Genomic DNA, 15,625 nt, shown 5'->3' on the forward strand with positions numbered 1-15,625 from the left:
GTATAATTTCTAGAATATATATATTAGTAACCTTTGCCATACAATATAACTTAAGATTTATTACTCGTTTGACAATACTTCCAGTGTAATTCAGCATACCCAATGAACATAATTAGCTTAATATCTCTCTTTGGGATGTTTCAGGGTCCCTTTAAAGCATCCCAAAGTTAGGTAGAGGTCAGAAGGATTTCATTTTGATTTAGGAAGTTTTGTCCAAAAAAAAATATCAAAAAGGATTTAGAATACTCAGATAGGATCACAGGTCACTTGTGAAGCAATTGTTATTCACTTAGGCAGAGTAACAATGAAAGATTTCAAAAGCAAATACAGAACAGATCACTTAAAAAGTAAACTTGAAATCTGTTATCAGAGGCAGCTCAACATTTTAAGAAATCTTGTCCTGTTAAGAGAGAGAAAAACCAAATTCAAGTTTAGCACCCGCTTACTTCTAAAATTCATTTACTCAATTAAATTTATTTTAACATTAGTCAATCCTAACCATGCACAAAACTCTTTTCTCAGGGTCCACTTTCCAAAAACCTTTCCTCACTGCGTGTATCCATCACTTTATTTTCCCATTCAGAAACAACCTGTAAGTCAGACCTTCTTCATTTTCCCTTGATAAAATGTAATTCCATTCCTCATAACTTCTTTACTGAAAACACACACCCTACTTTCCTACTGAAACTGAAATGTTTCCTTTATTGTTTCCATTAGCTTTAATTACATGTTTAAATTACAATCCTCAACTCTTAAAACCTTAATTTCTTGTGAAAACTAAGTAAGCAATTATGAACTGTCCTTTACATTAGCATTCTGTAGACTGATGAACATAAATACCAGTGATATTTTCTAAAAACATTTGCTTTCTTTAGAGAATGTGGTACCATATTTATTAATAGTCCTAAATTTTGTTTCTTTGTAAAAGGAAGCCAATGTTCAATAATTAATGTTTCAGTATCTTATTTTATTTTGGAATAACCTAGCTATTCAATAAGCTTCCATCACTTAATTTAGCACAACTCTAGTATTTCAAGTTACCAGAATCTGGAGAGACTATCTTAGATAGACATTCCCAAAGCATAATTATTCTTAACAGAGTTTATCTAAACTTTCTTATCTCATTTACATTTTCTTTCCTTAGGGTTTCTTCACATCAAGTTAGTTTCCTTGCTGAAAAATTCGTAACAGATATAACAAGATGTTATTTAGCTTATATTAAACCTAGGCCCAATAAAAGTATTATACTTAATGTTGATGACTGTAAAGACATGTCTACATTAATTAGATCAACAAACTTAAACATTAATACCAGGTATTAATTTAATATTGAATATTTCCAAGTTCATGTGAACCTGAAATTAATTCTGGCCAGTTACCTTCTGTATTTCTTTTGAGAATTTATATAAGTGCTTAATTTCCTTTAATCCAATTAAATAGAGCTCACTTACAAATTAATTTTTGATAATACAGTTCAAAGGTAAAAACAAAGATAATGTACACATAAACATACAGATAGACACAACAAGATATTTCATAGCTTCATTTTCTAAACTTAGTCATGAATCAGATATCACAATATAAAACTCACTAGTTGTAAATAACAGTTGGAGTAAGTTAAATTTTAAAAAGAATTTTTTTTCCATTTCTCCCTCCCCTTTATTTTTCTCAGTCTCAGAAATTTAGAGGTGATCTAGATAAGTGATCCTGAGAATTCTGGTCTCAAGGCACAGGGAGAGAAAATCAGGTTCTCCTAGTAGGACTTATTCCTTCAGGGTCGGAATTCTGAAGAGATATGTTTTTTGTTTTTAATTTCAAGTTAGCTTTCTCTATTGGTTAGAAATTAAACGGTAGTCAGTTAACCTGTGACTAGCATTGTGTACTTAATTGGCACAGTTGGAGGTTCGTAATTTTTGTAGATAACCCCTTTTCTTTTTAATGGTTTTGAAAAGTTGGTTTGATAATAGTTTTAAGTAATAAATTGTTGGTTTCCTGCAAAGAAGTTACTTTATCATTTCTTCTTTTAGAAGCTTCTAGATACCAATCAAAGTAAGCATTCCTTTCAGTCTGATCTTATGGCTGGCTTTTTTCTATATGTGTGCAAAAGTATCAATTTTGGAATATCAAAAGAACCCCAATTTGGTCATTTTAGGTTGAGATCTCCTTTAGTATAATTTTCCCAATTAAATAGGTACTTGCAAGTATGAGTTTTTGTACATTCATAAACCTGGCTGGACTGTTAGTCAGAGACTGGCTTTCTGATGCCCCTTGTTTCTGTGTTTGAGAGGCTCCATTTCCCATTTTTTTTTTTTTTCACAAGAGAAATCCATTTTATTATGGTATTTGGGTCTTCAAACTTTTATCCAAAAATAAGAATTATAAATTTTTTTTTTTGGGGGGGTACACCAGTTTCAATCAACTGTTTTTATACACATATCCCCATATTCCCTCCCTTCCTTGACGCCCCCCCCTCGAGTCCCCCCCACCCTCCCTGCCCCAGTCCTCTAAGGAAAAATATGGAACGCTTCACGAATTTGCGTGTCATCCTTGCGCAGGGGCCATGCTAATCTTCTCTGTATCGTTCCAATTTTAGTATATGTGCTGCCGAAGCGAGCACTCCATTTCCCATTTTAAAGTTGAATTTGTCAGGGATAAAATTCACTAATGAGAATGTGTGGTGGGCCAGTGTGCTGCTTGTGAGCTTAACTCCTCTGGGCATCACCCAAGAGTTTCAGCCCTCTTACATATCTCAGTTTCTCCCTTCAGTAGTCTGAGACCACTGCAGGTGCTCACATCGCTGAAGAGCCAATTCTTATCCACAACCCCTGGACAAGCAAGTGTTTTAATTAATGAGTGGGTTTCCCTATGGGACCACTACAGGATATGAGGACTCTGCCTCCACCACTCCCGTAAATTTCTCAGTCACCTGAGAAAGCTGTAACTGGCTGGGAGGAGTCTTGTCGCTTTTCTTTGGAGCAAAGCTCTCATGTAATATCTTCACTTTTATCCTGACAAATTCTATTAAGGCAGCCGAACTGAGAAAAAGCATCAGATCAGCCTCTTAGCTAACCACTCAGCACAGACCACTCAGTCTCCTACAACTGAGCAAACCGGTATCTTTCAACCAGGCCCCCCCCCGCCCCCCACCCATTATCTTTCACCTGGGTGGGTATTTCCCAGTATCTTTCAACCAAACTCCCCCCCCCCATCCCAGTATATTTCAACTGGATGGGTATTTCCCTGGTATCTGTCAACTGGCTCCCCCCACCCAGTATCTTTCAGCTGGGTGGGTATTTCCCTGGTATCTTTCAACCAGCTCACAATGTCCCCCCCCCCCCAGTATCTTTCACCTGGGAGGGGGCAGGTACCTGCTATACACCACCAAATAAAACTCAGGGTCATCAACCAACACAGGAGATCTGAGAATCAGGAAGGACCTACCCAAATTCATCTGGACTCTCTGAGGAGGCAGATGGGTGCAAAGGACTGGTACCAAGGCTCCAGTTCCTTGTAGAATTCAGGTGAAGGAGAGATGTCCACTCAGGGTTCCTTCTTCATGGTTGCCTTAACTGTTGACTTTAAAAAAATGCACAACATGAGAGTTGCGAGTTAAGTTTTATTTGGGGCAAAATGAGGACTGCAGCCTGGGAGACAGCAATTCAGTTAACTCTGAAAAACTGCTCCAAAGAGGTAGGGGGAGAAGGTCAGTATATATATATGTGATTTTGGTGAAGGAAGAATACATGCAGGCAGGCACATATTTTTGCAGACGGTCCCATGAGAGTTACTGCTAGTCACGAGGCGCAGACGTCACCATGGAGGAATTTAGTGCTTTTCTAGATATGAGGAGATGCAAGAATTGGGCTCATACAATCAGCTCCTGAAAATATCTAACTATCTAACTATCTAACCATCTAACTATCTGCCATATTTTCTCGAAACACCTGGTACCTCATTCCTGATCTCCACCCTGAATTCCTTTCGGGGGGTGTTGAAGGTCAGCAGCTGTGGCGGCACCTGATTTAATCCTCATAGAGGTAGATGCCAAGTGCCCATGGCAAGTGCCAATTTGTAGTTGACACTAATGTTTATTTTCTTCTTTCTACTAACTTTGGGCTTCGCTTTTCTTTTTCCAGTTCTTTGGAAAAAGAAAGGTATAAAGTTATTTGCTTAACATTTTTGTTGTTTCTTGAGGCAAGCATTTATCACTGTGAATTTCCCTCTTAGAATTGTTTTTACTGCATCCCATAAATTTTAGTATGTTGTATTTCCATTTTCATTTGTCTCAGGTATTTTTAATTTCACTTTTGATTTCTTCATTAACTCATTGGTTTATCATCATTTTGTTAATCTTCATAGATTTGTGAATTTTCCAGTTTTCTTATAATTGATTTCTAATTTCATACCATTGTGGTCAGGAAAGATGCTTGATATGATTTCAGTCTTCTTAAATTTATTAAGATGTTTTCTCTAGCATGTGATTTATCCTGGAAAATGTTGCATGTGCGCTGAAGAAGAATTTATGTTCCACTGCTTTTGGATGGAATGTTTTGTACATATCTGTTAATGCCACATAGTCTAAAGTGTCCTTTAAAGCTGATGTTCCTTACCAATTTTCTTTCTAGATGACCTATCCATTGATGTAATTGGGGAATTAAAATCCCCTATTATTATTGTATTGCTGTCTATTTTCCCCTTTAGATCTGTTAATATTTGCTTTATAAATTTAAGTGCTCCTATGTTGCTGCATAAATATTCACAAATGTTATTTTCTCTTGTCAGATTAACTCCTTTAGCATTATAATGCCCTTCTTTGTTTTTTATTACAGTCTTTGTTTTAAAGTTTATTTTGTCTAATGTAAGTATGGTTACCCTAGCTTTCTTTTGATTTCCTCATTTGCGTAGAATATCTTTTTCCATCTCTTCACTTTCAATTTATATGCATCCTTACATCCAAAGTGAGTCTCTTATGGGAAGCATATAGTGGGGTTCTTTTTAATCCATCTTTTGATAGGAGAATTTAGTCCATTTACATTTAAAGTAATTATTGATAGGTATATACTTATTGCCATTTGTTAATTGTTTTCTGGATGTCTTGTAGTTCCTCTCTTTGTCTCTTGCTCTATTCCTTTATAGTTTGATGACTTTCTTTAGTAGTATGCATAGATTCCTTTTTCATTGTGTATCTACTATAGGTTTTTGCTTTGTCATTACCATGAGACTTACATATAACAACTTATATTTGTTACAGTATATTATAAGTTGATAACTTAAGTTTGAGCACACACTCTAAAGCTCTACATTTTTCCTCCCTCCCAAAGTTTTTGTTTTTGATGTCATATTTAACAGCTTTTACCTTCTGTATCCCTTGACTAATTACTGTAATTGTAGTTATTTTTACTACTTTTATCTTTTAACCTTCATATTAGCTTTATAAGTGATTAGTCTGCTATCTTTACTATATATTTATCTTTACCAGTGAGATTTATGCTTTCATATATTTTCTTGTTACTAATTAGCACCTTTTCTTTTCAGTGTAAAGCAGTCCCTTATTTCTTGTAAGGCTGGTTTAGTGTTGATGAACTCCTTTAGTTTTTTGCTTGTCTGCAAAACTTCCTTTCCTTCAATTCTGAATAATAACTTTGCCAGGAAGTTTTTTTTCTTTTAGCACCTTGAATATATTGTGCCACTTCTTTCTGGCCTGCAAAGGTTCTGCTGAAAAAAACTGATAGTCTTATGGGTGTTCTCTTATATGGAAGTTGTTTTTCTCTTTCTGTTTTTGTTTTTGTTTTAATTTATTTATTTGGTTATGCCAGGTCTTGGTTGCACCAGGTGGGCTCATTAGTTGCAACTCAGGGCTCATTAGTTGCAACTTGCTGGCTCCTTAGTTGCAGCAGGTAGGTTCCTTAGTTGTAGCACTCAGGCTTCTTAGTTGTGGCATATAATCAGAGCCAGGTGATCAAGAAGCATTCTCTAGGGAAAAAACACAAAATCCAGGGCACCAGACATGTAAGAGCTCTACTGGTGCTCTGGGGGTGCAGCAGAGGAAGAGCCTGAAGATAGCACCCATCCTTCAGGGTCTCTGGAAAGGCTTACAGTCAGCTCTTAGATGTATGTTTAATTAGAAGCTTCCCCTCAGGCTGCAGCTATGATAATAAACTAATAGGCTGCTTGCAGAGAAAGACTGAGTCCTGGGTCTGTTGCTTCTTGCTATGCCCTGAAGGTTATAACTGTGTAAGAACTCTTTCTTTATTGGTTGCAGTCCTGTGGGACCTGCAAGTATAAGCCCCACTGACCACCAGAGCTGAGTGATCAAGGGGTGTCCCCTGGACAGCAACCACAAAAACCTGGGAACCAGACATAAAAATTAGGGTATCTGATATGTGAAAGCTCCCCTCCAGGGGATGCTGGTGCTCTGGATTGCAGCAGAGACTGAATGTGATGATGCCCACTGAGGAGGGGAATAAAGATGATGCCCTCCGCCTTTAGCAAGGCAGAGGGAGAGCATAAAATGTCACTGGACAGCCTCCATCTCCAGAGAGTACCACAGTAGACTGATGCTTTAAGGTCATCAAATGAATCTCTTCATATAAAGTGGATATTTTTTGAATAGCTGCTTCTGCACTGGGCTCTGGGGTGAGTGAGTTCACACTTGAGCACTTTAAGGGTCATTTCTCAGTTTGCTACAGCCCTTTGGGTCTCATGAATGTGATCCCTATTGGTTTTCTTTCTTTTTTTTAAAGACAACTGGATTTTAGTCACTTTTTTTTTAATAAATGTATGTATGTATGTATGTATGTATTTATTGGCTGTGTTGGGTCTTCGTTGCTGCATGTGGGCTTTCTCTAGTTGTGGCGAGTGGGGGCTACTCTTTGTTGTGGTGCGCAGGCTCCTCATTGCCATGGCTTCTCTTGTTTCAGAGCACAGGCTCTATGCCCGTGGCCTTAAGTAGTTGCGGCACATGGGCTCAATAGTTGTGGCTCACAGGCTCTAAAGTGCAGGCTCAATAGTTGTGGCACACGGGCTTAGTTGCTCCACAGCATGTGGGATCTTCCTGGTGCAGGGATTGAACTGTGTCCCCTGCATTAGCAGGCGGATTCTTAACCACCTAGGAAGCCCTCCATTGGTTTTCAAAGCCAGATGTTTTGGGGCTTGTCTCTCAGGTGAAGATCCTAAGAGTTGTGGTGTCCAATGTGCAGTAGGAACCCTTTGCTCCTCAGGGAGAAGCTCTGGGTTTATGAGTTCCCTCCCAATTTTGGGTCACTGCACCAGGGGTGGGGTTTTTTGAAAGATTGTGTCTCAGCCTTTCCTACCTGCTTCCATGTATCCTTTTCCTCATTTGCCTAATGTGAAGAGTTGCTTAGCTAGTTTTTTTAGTCTTTTTCAAAGGAAATTGATCCCAAAGTAGTTGTAGATTTGGTGTGTCTGGAGGAGGTGATTTCAGGATCTTCCTATGTTACCATCTTGAACCACCTTTAAGTTAACTCTTATAAGTGGTATGAGATAGAGATGTAGTTTCATTTTTTTACATGTGAACATCCAATTTTTCCAACACCACTTACTGAAGAGATTCCAGTGAGTATTCTTGGCTACCTTGTCAAATATTGGTTGACTGTATATGCATGGATTTAGTTCTGGAGCCTCTATTATGTTCCATTAGCCTGTTTCCATTGTGCCTTTTTTTAATGCTAATACCATACTGTTGTGATTACTATAGCTTTAAAATATAGATGGAAATCAGGATGTGTGATGCCTCCCACTGGTTTTTTTTTTTTTTTTCCAGAATTGCTTTGACTATTCAGGCTCTTTTGTCGCTCCATATAAATGTTACGATTGTTTTTTCTATTTCTATTAAAAAAATTCCATTAGAATCTTGATAGAGATTGCATTGGTTCTATAGATGGCTTTTGTAGTATGGACATTTTAACAATATTCTTCCAATCCATGAACACAAGATACCTTTTCGTTCATATGTGTCTTCTTCAGTTTCTGTCATCAGTATCTTATACTTTTCAGTGATTAGGTCTTTCACCTCCTTGGTTAAATTTATTCCTAAGTGTTTTGTTGTTTTGGTGCTATTGTAAATGAGATCATTTTGTTTCTTTTTCAGATAATTCATTGTTAGTGTATAGAAATGCTACTGATTTGTGTATGTTGATTTTGTATCCTACAACTTTACTGAGTTCATTTATTTTAGCAGTTTTGAGGGCAGTCTTTAGGATTTTCTATATATAAAATCATGTCATCTGCATACTTAGACAATTTTTTCCTTCGTTCCAATTTTGATGCCTTTTATTTCTTTTTCTTGCCTGATTGCTCTAGCTTGGACTTCCAGTACTATGTTGAATAGGAGTGGTGAGAGTGAGCACCCTTGTCTTGTTCCTGATTTTAGAGGAAGTGTTTCACCATTGATATGATGTTAGTTGTGGGCTTATTATATATGGCCTTTATTATATTGAGGTACATTCTTTCTATAACTAATTTTTTAAGAGTTTTTTTAAACCATTAATGGATGTTCAGTTTTGTCAGATGATTTTTTTGCATCTATTGAAATGATCATATGATTTTTTTCATTCATTCTATTAATGTGATGTATTACATTGATTTTGTATATGTTGGACCATCCTTACATCCCAGGGATAAATCTCACTTCATCATGGTGAATGATATTTTTGATGTGCTGCTGAATTTGATTTGTTAGTATTTTGTTGAGAGTTTTTGCATCTATATTCTTCGGGGATATTGCCCTGTAGTTTTCTTTTCTGGTAGTGTTCTTTGTGGCTTTGGTATAAGGCCCCCATAAAATGAGTTTTAGAGTATTCTCTCCTCTTATACTTTTTTGGAAGAGTTTGAGAAGGATTGGTATTAATTCTTCTTTAAATGTTTGTTAAAGTTCACCCATGAAGACATCTGGTCCTGGGCTCTTCTTAGTTGGGAGATTTTAGATTACTGATTCAATATCCTACTAGTGTTTGGTCTATTCAGATTTTCTGTTTTTTCCCTATTCAATCCTCATTGGTTGCATGTTTATAAGGGTTTTTTTTTTTCCATTTTTTTAGGTTGTCCATTTTATTGGCATATAGTTGTTCATAGTAGCCTGTTATGATCCTTTGTGTTTCTGTGGTATTAGCTGCGATGTCTCCTTTTTCGTTTAGTTTGTTGATTTGGTTCTCTGCTCTTTTTACCATGGTTAGTCTAGCTAAAGGTTTGTCAATTTTGTATATCTTTTCAAAGAACCAACTCTTATTTTTGTTATGTGGTAGGTTTTGAAATCAGGAGGTGTGAATTCTTAAGCTTTATTCTTTTTTTAAGATTTCTTTGATTATTTCCTGTCCCTTGAGCTTCCATATGAATTTTAGGATGGACTTTATATGTCTGCAAAAAAAACATCATTGGGATTTTGGTAGAGATTGCACTGAGTCTGTAGATTACTTTTGGTAATACAGTTGACCCTTGAACAACATGGGGGTTAGGGGTGCCACCCCCCCCCCAACGTAGTTGAAAATTCATGTATAATTTTATAGTTGGCCCTCTGTAACCAAGGTTCCACATTTACATTTTCAACCAACTTCATATCATGTAGTACCATAATACATACTTATTGAAAAAAACAATATGTATGTAAGTGGACCTATGCAATTCAAACCCATGTTGCTCAAGGGTCAATTCTGTTGACATTTTACTAACATTAAGCCTTTCAAATGCATGAACATGGGATGTGTTTCCATTTATTTATGTCCCCCTTAACTTTTTTCAGCAGTGTTTTGTAGTTTTCATTATACAGGTCTTTCAGTTTCTTGATAAATTCCTAAGTACTTATTCTTTTTGATGCTACTGAAAATGGAATTGTCTTCCTGATTTCCTTTTCTGATTATTCATTGTTAGGGCATAGAAACACAACAAATTTTTGAGTTTTAATTTTATATTATGTTACTTTGTTGAATTCATTCATTCTGTTTTTTTTGGGGGGGGGAGAATCTTTATGGTTTTCTACACTTAAGATCATGTCATCTGGAAACATAAATAATTTTATTTCGTCCTTCTCAGCTTAAATGTATTTTATTTCTTTTTCTTATCTAATTGCTCTTGCTAGAAGTTCCAGTAGTATGTTGAAGTGGTGAAAGCAGACATCCTTGCCTTGTTACTGATCTTAGAGGAAAAACTTTAAAATGTTTTTAAAAAGTCAAACCTATGTAAGAAAACTTGACTTTAAAAAAGTAAGTTGAATGGATATTTATGCTTGCAAGGTTTGTCACAACTGTCCTTTAAATGGTCAATTCTCAGTTAAATTCATTTAACTTTGATATTTCATTTTTAATTTTAAAGGTTCGAGTTAAATACAACTTTTTCAGGAATGCATTTCTGCATAAACCAGTGTAAAACAAATGACATATAAGCATATAGAATAAAAGTCATCTTCTATAATAGTTTTATATTGTATCACAGATCTGATATTTTGGAAATTCTTACAGTATTGAAATAAGTGGAGTTGTAGAGGAGAACAGCCAAGATGGCAAAGTAGAAAGACCCTGAGCTCACTTCCTCTCATGAGCACACCAAAATAAGCAGAACAACCATTGATTTAAAAAAAAAAAATGAAACCTATCAGGAAAGATTTACAGCTAAAGACATAAAGAAGGAACCACAACAAGATGGATAGGAGGAGCAGACTCATCATATAATCAAATTCCAACTCCCCGGGTGGGCAAATCACAAACTGGAGAATAACTATATTTCAGAAGTTCTCCCACAAGAGTGAGAGTTCTGAGCCCCACATCAAGCTCCCCATTCCAGGGGTCTGGCACTGGGAAGACGAGCCTCCAGAGCATTTGGCTTTAAAGGCCAGTGGGGCTTAACTGTAGGAGCCCTACAGGACTGGGGAAGATAGAGACTTCACTTTTGAAGCACACACACAGAATTTCACACATGCTAGGACCCAAAGCAAAAGCAGCGATTTGATACTTGCCTAGGCCAGGCCTACCTGCTGGTCTTGGAGAGTCTCCTGGAGAGGAGGGGGCAGCTATGGCTCATGCTGGGGACATAAACACTTGTGAACATTGGCAAGATTTAACTGGCAGCTGACATATTGGATTTTTATGCTCCCTAAAGATTAAAGAGGGGAATTCCCTGGTGGCGCAGTGGTTAAGAATCTGCCTGCCAATGTAGGGAATGTGGGTTCAAGCCCTGGTTCGGAAAGATCTCACATGTCACGGAGCAACTAAGCCCATGTGCCACAACTGCTAAGCCTGTGCTCTAGAGCCTGTGAGCCACAACTACTGAGCCCAAGTGCTGCAACTGCTGAAGCCCGTGTGCCTAGAACCTGTGCTCTGCAACAAGAGAAGCCACTGCAATGAGAAGCCCGCACACCACAATGAAGAGTAGCCCCCACTTGCCACAGCTGGAGAAAGCCCATGCACAGCAACAAACACCCAAATATAAAGTAAATAAATAAATAAATAAATTTATTATTAAAAAAAAAAAAGACTAAAGAGCCCATAGCCACCTCTAGACACAGCCCAGCCCACCAGAGGGCCAAGACCCAACTCCACCCACCAGTGGACAGGCACTGGTCCCTCTTGCCAGGAGGCCTGCACAAGCCTCTAGACTAGCTTCATCCACCAGGGAGCAGACACCAGAAGCAAGAAAACTATGATCCTACAACACAGGCCAGACCTTACCTTGAGCCCATCTGGGCCCTGGCCCTGCTGACTAGCAGGCCAGTGCAACCTTTGGGACACCCCAGACTCCATACCCAGTTGTGTCAGGAACCAGCCCCACTCCACCAAGTATTTGAGATGAGCTCTGGAATCCCTGGGCCCTGCAGCCAGACTCCAGGAACCAGCTCTGCCTGCCAGTAGTCTGGCACTAACCCCAGGATCTGGCTTCATCTGCCAGGAAGTGGGCAACAGCCCCAGAATCTTCAGGCCCTTGACTCCGCCCACCAGCGAGCTAACAATAGTCCTGAGGTCGCCTAGGATTCTGCAACCAGCCACCTTGTGACCAGAGCCCACTAAACAGCAGCCAGCAGCATCTGAACAAGGCAGGGCCTGGCAACCAAGCATATCAGACAACCCTCATAGTTAGCTTGCCACAACAGGAGGACCCATGCAGCTCTCTTAGGGGGAACCCCTGGAGCATATAGCTTGGGTGACATGAGGGGAATGCTCTGCTGGGATGCATAGGATGCCTGCTACAGAGGGCCAAGAAGAAGAACTAAGTGAAGTGGAGACAAGCAATCTACCCAAGAAAGAGTTCAGAGTAATGGTTGTAAAGATGATCAAAGAATTTGGGAGGATAATGGAGACACAGAGTTGGGAAGTTAGAAGGTTTTAACAAAGAGAAAATATCATTAACAAGGAAACAGAGATGATGAATGCAGTAACTGAAATGAAAAATACACTAGAAGGAATCAATGGTAGACTAAATGAGGCAGAAGAATGGATCAGTGAACTGGAAGACAGAGTGGTGGAAGTCACTGCTGCTGAACAGAAAAAAGAAAAAAGAATGAAAAGAAATGAGGGCAGTTTAAGAGACTTCTGGGACAACATCAAGTACATTGGTACTCACATTATAGGGGTCCCAGAGGAGGAGAAGAGAGCGAGAAAGGGACCGAGAAAATATTTGAAGAGATAATAGCTAAAAACCTTCCTAACCTGGGAAGGGAAGTAGCCACCCAAGTCCAGGAAGCACAGAGAGTCCTATATAGGATTAACCCAAAGAGGAACATGCCAAGACACATTATAATTAAAAGGACAAGACTTAAAGAAACTAAAAGCAGCAAAGGAAAAGCAACAAATAACATACAAGGGAACTTGTATAAGGCTATCAGCTGATTTTTCAGCATAAACTGCAGACCAGGGGCCAAAGGGAAAAAACCTACACCCAAGAACACTCTACCCAGCAAGGCTCTCATTCAGATTTGATGGAGGAATCAAAAGCTTTACAGACAAGCAAAAGCAAAAAGAATTCAGCTCCACCAAATCATCTTTACGTCAACTGTTAAAGGAACTTCTCTAGGTAAAAAAGAAAAGGCCATGACTAGAAACAAGAAGATTATGGAATGAAAAGGCTCACCAGTAAAGGCAAACATACAGTAAAGGTAGGAAATCATCCATGCACAAAGTTAGTAGGGAGGTTAAAAGACAAAAGTAATAAAATCATCTGTATGCACAATAAGCAATTAAGGGATACACAAAACAATTTGATGTAAACTATGATGTGAAAAACAGTAATTGTTGGGAGGGAGGAGAGTACAAATGCAGGGTATTTAAGATGCATTTGAAATTGAGAGATAAACAACTTAAAACAATCATGTATATACATAAACTGCTAAAAACTGCATGTTGACTGCAAGCCCAAAACCTATAATATACACCAAAAAAAAGATAAAGGAATCCAGATGTACCACTAAAGATGGTCATCAAATCACAAGAGAAGAGGACAAAACTAGAAAGGGAAAAAAACACCTACAAAAACAAATCCAGGGACTTCCCTGGTGGTCCAGTGGCTAAGACTCTGCACTCCCAGTGCGGGAGGCCCAGGTTCAATCCCTGGTCAGGGAACTAGATCCCACATGCCGCAACTGAAAAGATCCCACATGTGCAACTGAAAAGATCCAACATGCCGCAACGGAGATCCCGCACGTGGCAACAAAGATCCTGCATGCCACAGCTAAGACCTGGTACAGCCAAGTAAAGAAATAAATATTTTTTTAAAAAATCCAAAGCAGTTAACAAAGTGGTAATAAGAACATACATATTGATAACTTCCTTAAATGTAAATGGACTAAATGCTCCAACTGAAAGACACAGACTGGCTGAATGGATACAAAAACAAGACCCATATATATATGCTGCCTACATGAGACTCACTTCAGATCTAGAGACATATACATACTGAAAGTGAAGGATTGGAAACAGGTATCCACGCAAATGGAAATCAAAAGCATGCCAGAGTAGCAGTACTAATATCAGACCAAATAAACGTTAAAAAAAGACTTGTTACAGGAGATGAAGAACACTACGTAGTGATAAAGGGATGAATCCAAGAAGAAGGTACAGCAGTTGTAAATATATATACATCCAACATAGGAGCACCACACTATATAAGGCAAGTATTGACAGACATAAAAGGAGAAATCAACAGTAACACAACAATAGTAGGAAACTTTAACATGCCACTTACATCACTGGACAGATTATCCAGACAGAAAATCAACAAGGAAACACAGGTCTTAAATAACACATTAGACCAAATGGATTTAATTTATATTTATAGAGCATTCCATCCAAAAGCAAAATATACAATCTTTTCAAGTACCCAAGGAACATTCTCCAGGATAGATCACATTCTGGGCCACAAAACAAGCCTTGGTAAATTTAAGAAAACTGAAATCATACCAAGCATCTTTTCCGACCATAACACTATAGCACTAAAAAATCAACTACAAGGAAAAAACTGCAAAACACAAACACGAGGAGGCTACAAATAATGCTACTAAACAACCAATGGATCACTGAAGAAATCAAAGCAGAAATCAAAAAATACCTGGAGACAAATGAAAATGAAAACACAATGATCCAAAACCTATGGGATGCAGCAAGAGCAGTTCTAAGAGGGAAGTTTTTAGCAAGACAAGCTTACCTCAGGAAATAAGAAAAATCTCAAATAAACAACCTAACACCACACCTAAAGCAACTAGAGAAAGAAGAATAAACAAAACCCAAAGACAGTAGAAGGAAAGAAATCATAAAGATCACAGCATGAATAAATGAAATAGAGATTAAAAAAATAGAAAAGATCAATAAAACTAAAAGCTGGTTCTTTGAAAAGAGAAATAAACCTTTAGCCAGACTCATCAAGAAAAAAACAGAGTGCCCAAAGCAGTAAAATCAGAAATGAAAGAGAAGCTACTACTGACACCACAGAAATACAAAAGAACATAAGAGACTACTATGAGCAACTATATGCCAATAAAATGGACAACCTAGAAGAAATGGACAAATTCTTAGAAAGATACAATCTCCCAAGTCTGAACCAGGAAGAAATAGAAAATATGAGCAGACCGATTACCAGTACTGAAATTGAATTGGTAATTTAAAAACGTGCAGCAATCAAAAGTCCAAGACCAGATGGCTTCACAGGTGAATTCTGCCACACATTTAGAGACGAGTTAACACCAATCCTTCAGAAACTATTTCACAAAATTGCAGAGGAAGGAATGCTTCTGAACTCATTCTGCGAGCTCACCATCACCCTGATACCAAAACCAGACAAAGATATCACAAAAAAAAGAAAATTACAGGACGATATCAATGATGAATATAGATACAAAAATCCTGAACAAAATACTAGCAAACTGAATCCAACAATACAATAAAGTGGGATTTATCCTAGAGATGCAAAGATTTTTCAACATTTGCAAACCAGTCAGTGTGATACACCACATTAACACATTGAAGAATAAAAACCATAAGATCATCTCAGTAGATGCAGAAAAAGCTTTTGATAAGATTCAACATCCATTTATGGTAAGAACTCTCCAGAAAGTGAGCATAGAGGGAACCTACCTCGACATAATAAAGGCCATATATGACAAACCCACAGCTAACATCATAGTCAACAG

At 38.0% G+C, this 15,625-nt stretch overlaps 1 long non-coding RNA gene and 1 other non-coding gene across 2 annotated transcripts in view; one reads left to right on the forward strand and one right to left on the reverse strand.

Moving 5' to 3' along the window:
* Window positions 1-15,625, forward strand: part of LOC130852546 (uncharacterized) — a 115,122-nt gene that overhangs the window by 8,388 nt on the left and 91,109 nt on the right. The window lies entirely within an intron of this gene.
* LOC130852893 (U6 spliceosomal RNA) lies at window positions 2,511-2,617 on the reverse strand. Its single transcript, XR_009053593.1, has one exon. It is a non-coding gene; the product is annotated as a U6 spliceosomal RNA (small nuclear RNA).

The sequence above is a fragment of the Hippopotamus amphibius genome, chromosome 4, assembly GCF_030028045.1.
Source record: "Hippopotamus amphibius kiboko isolate mHipAmp2 chromosome 4, mHipAmp2.hap2, whole genome shotgun sequence".
In the NCBI taxonomy this organism is placed as follows: domain Eukaryota; kingdom Metazoa; phylum Chordata; class Mammalia; order Artiodactyla; family Hippopotamidae; genus Hippopotamus; species Hippopotamus amphibius.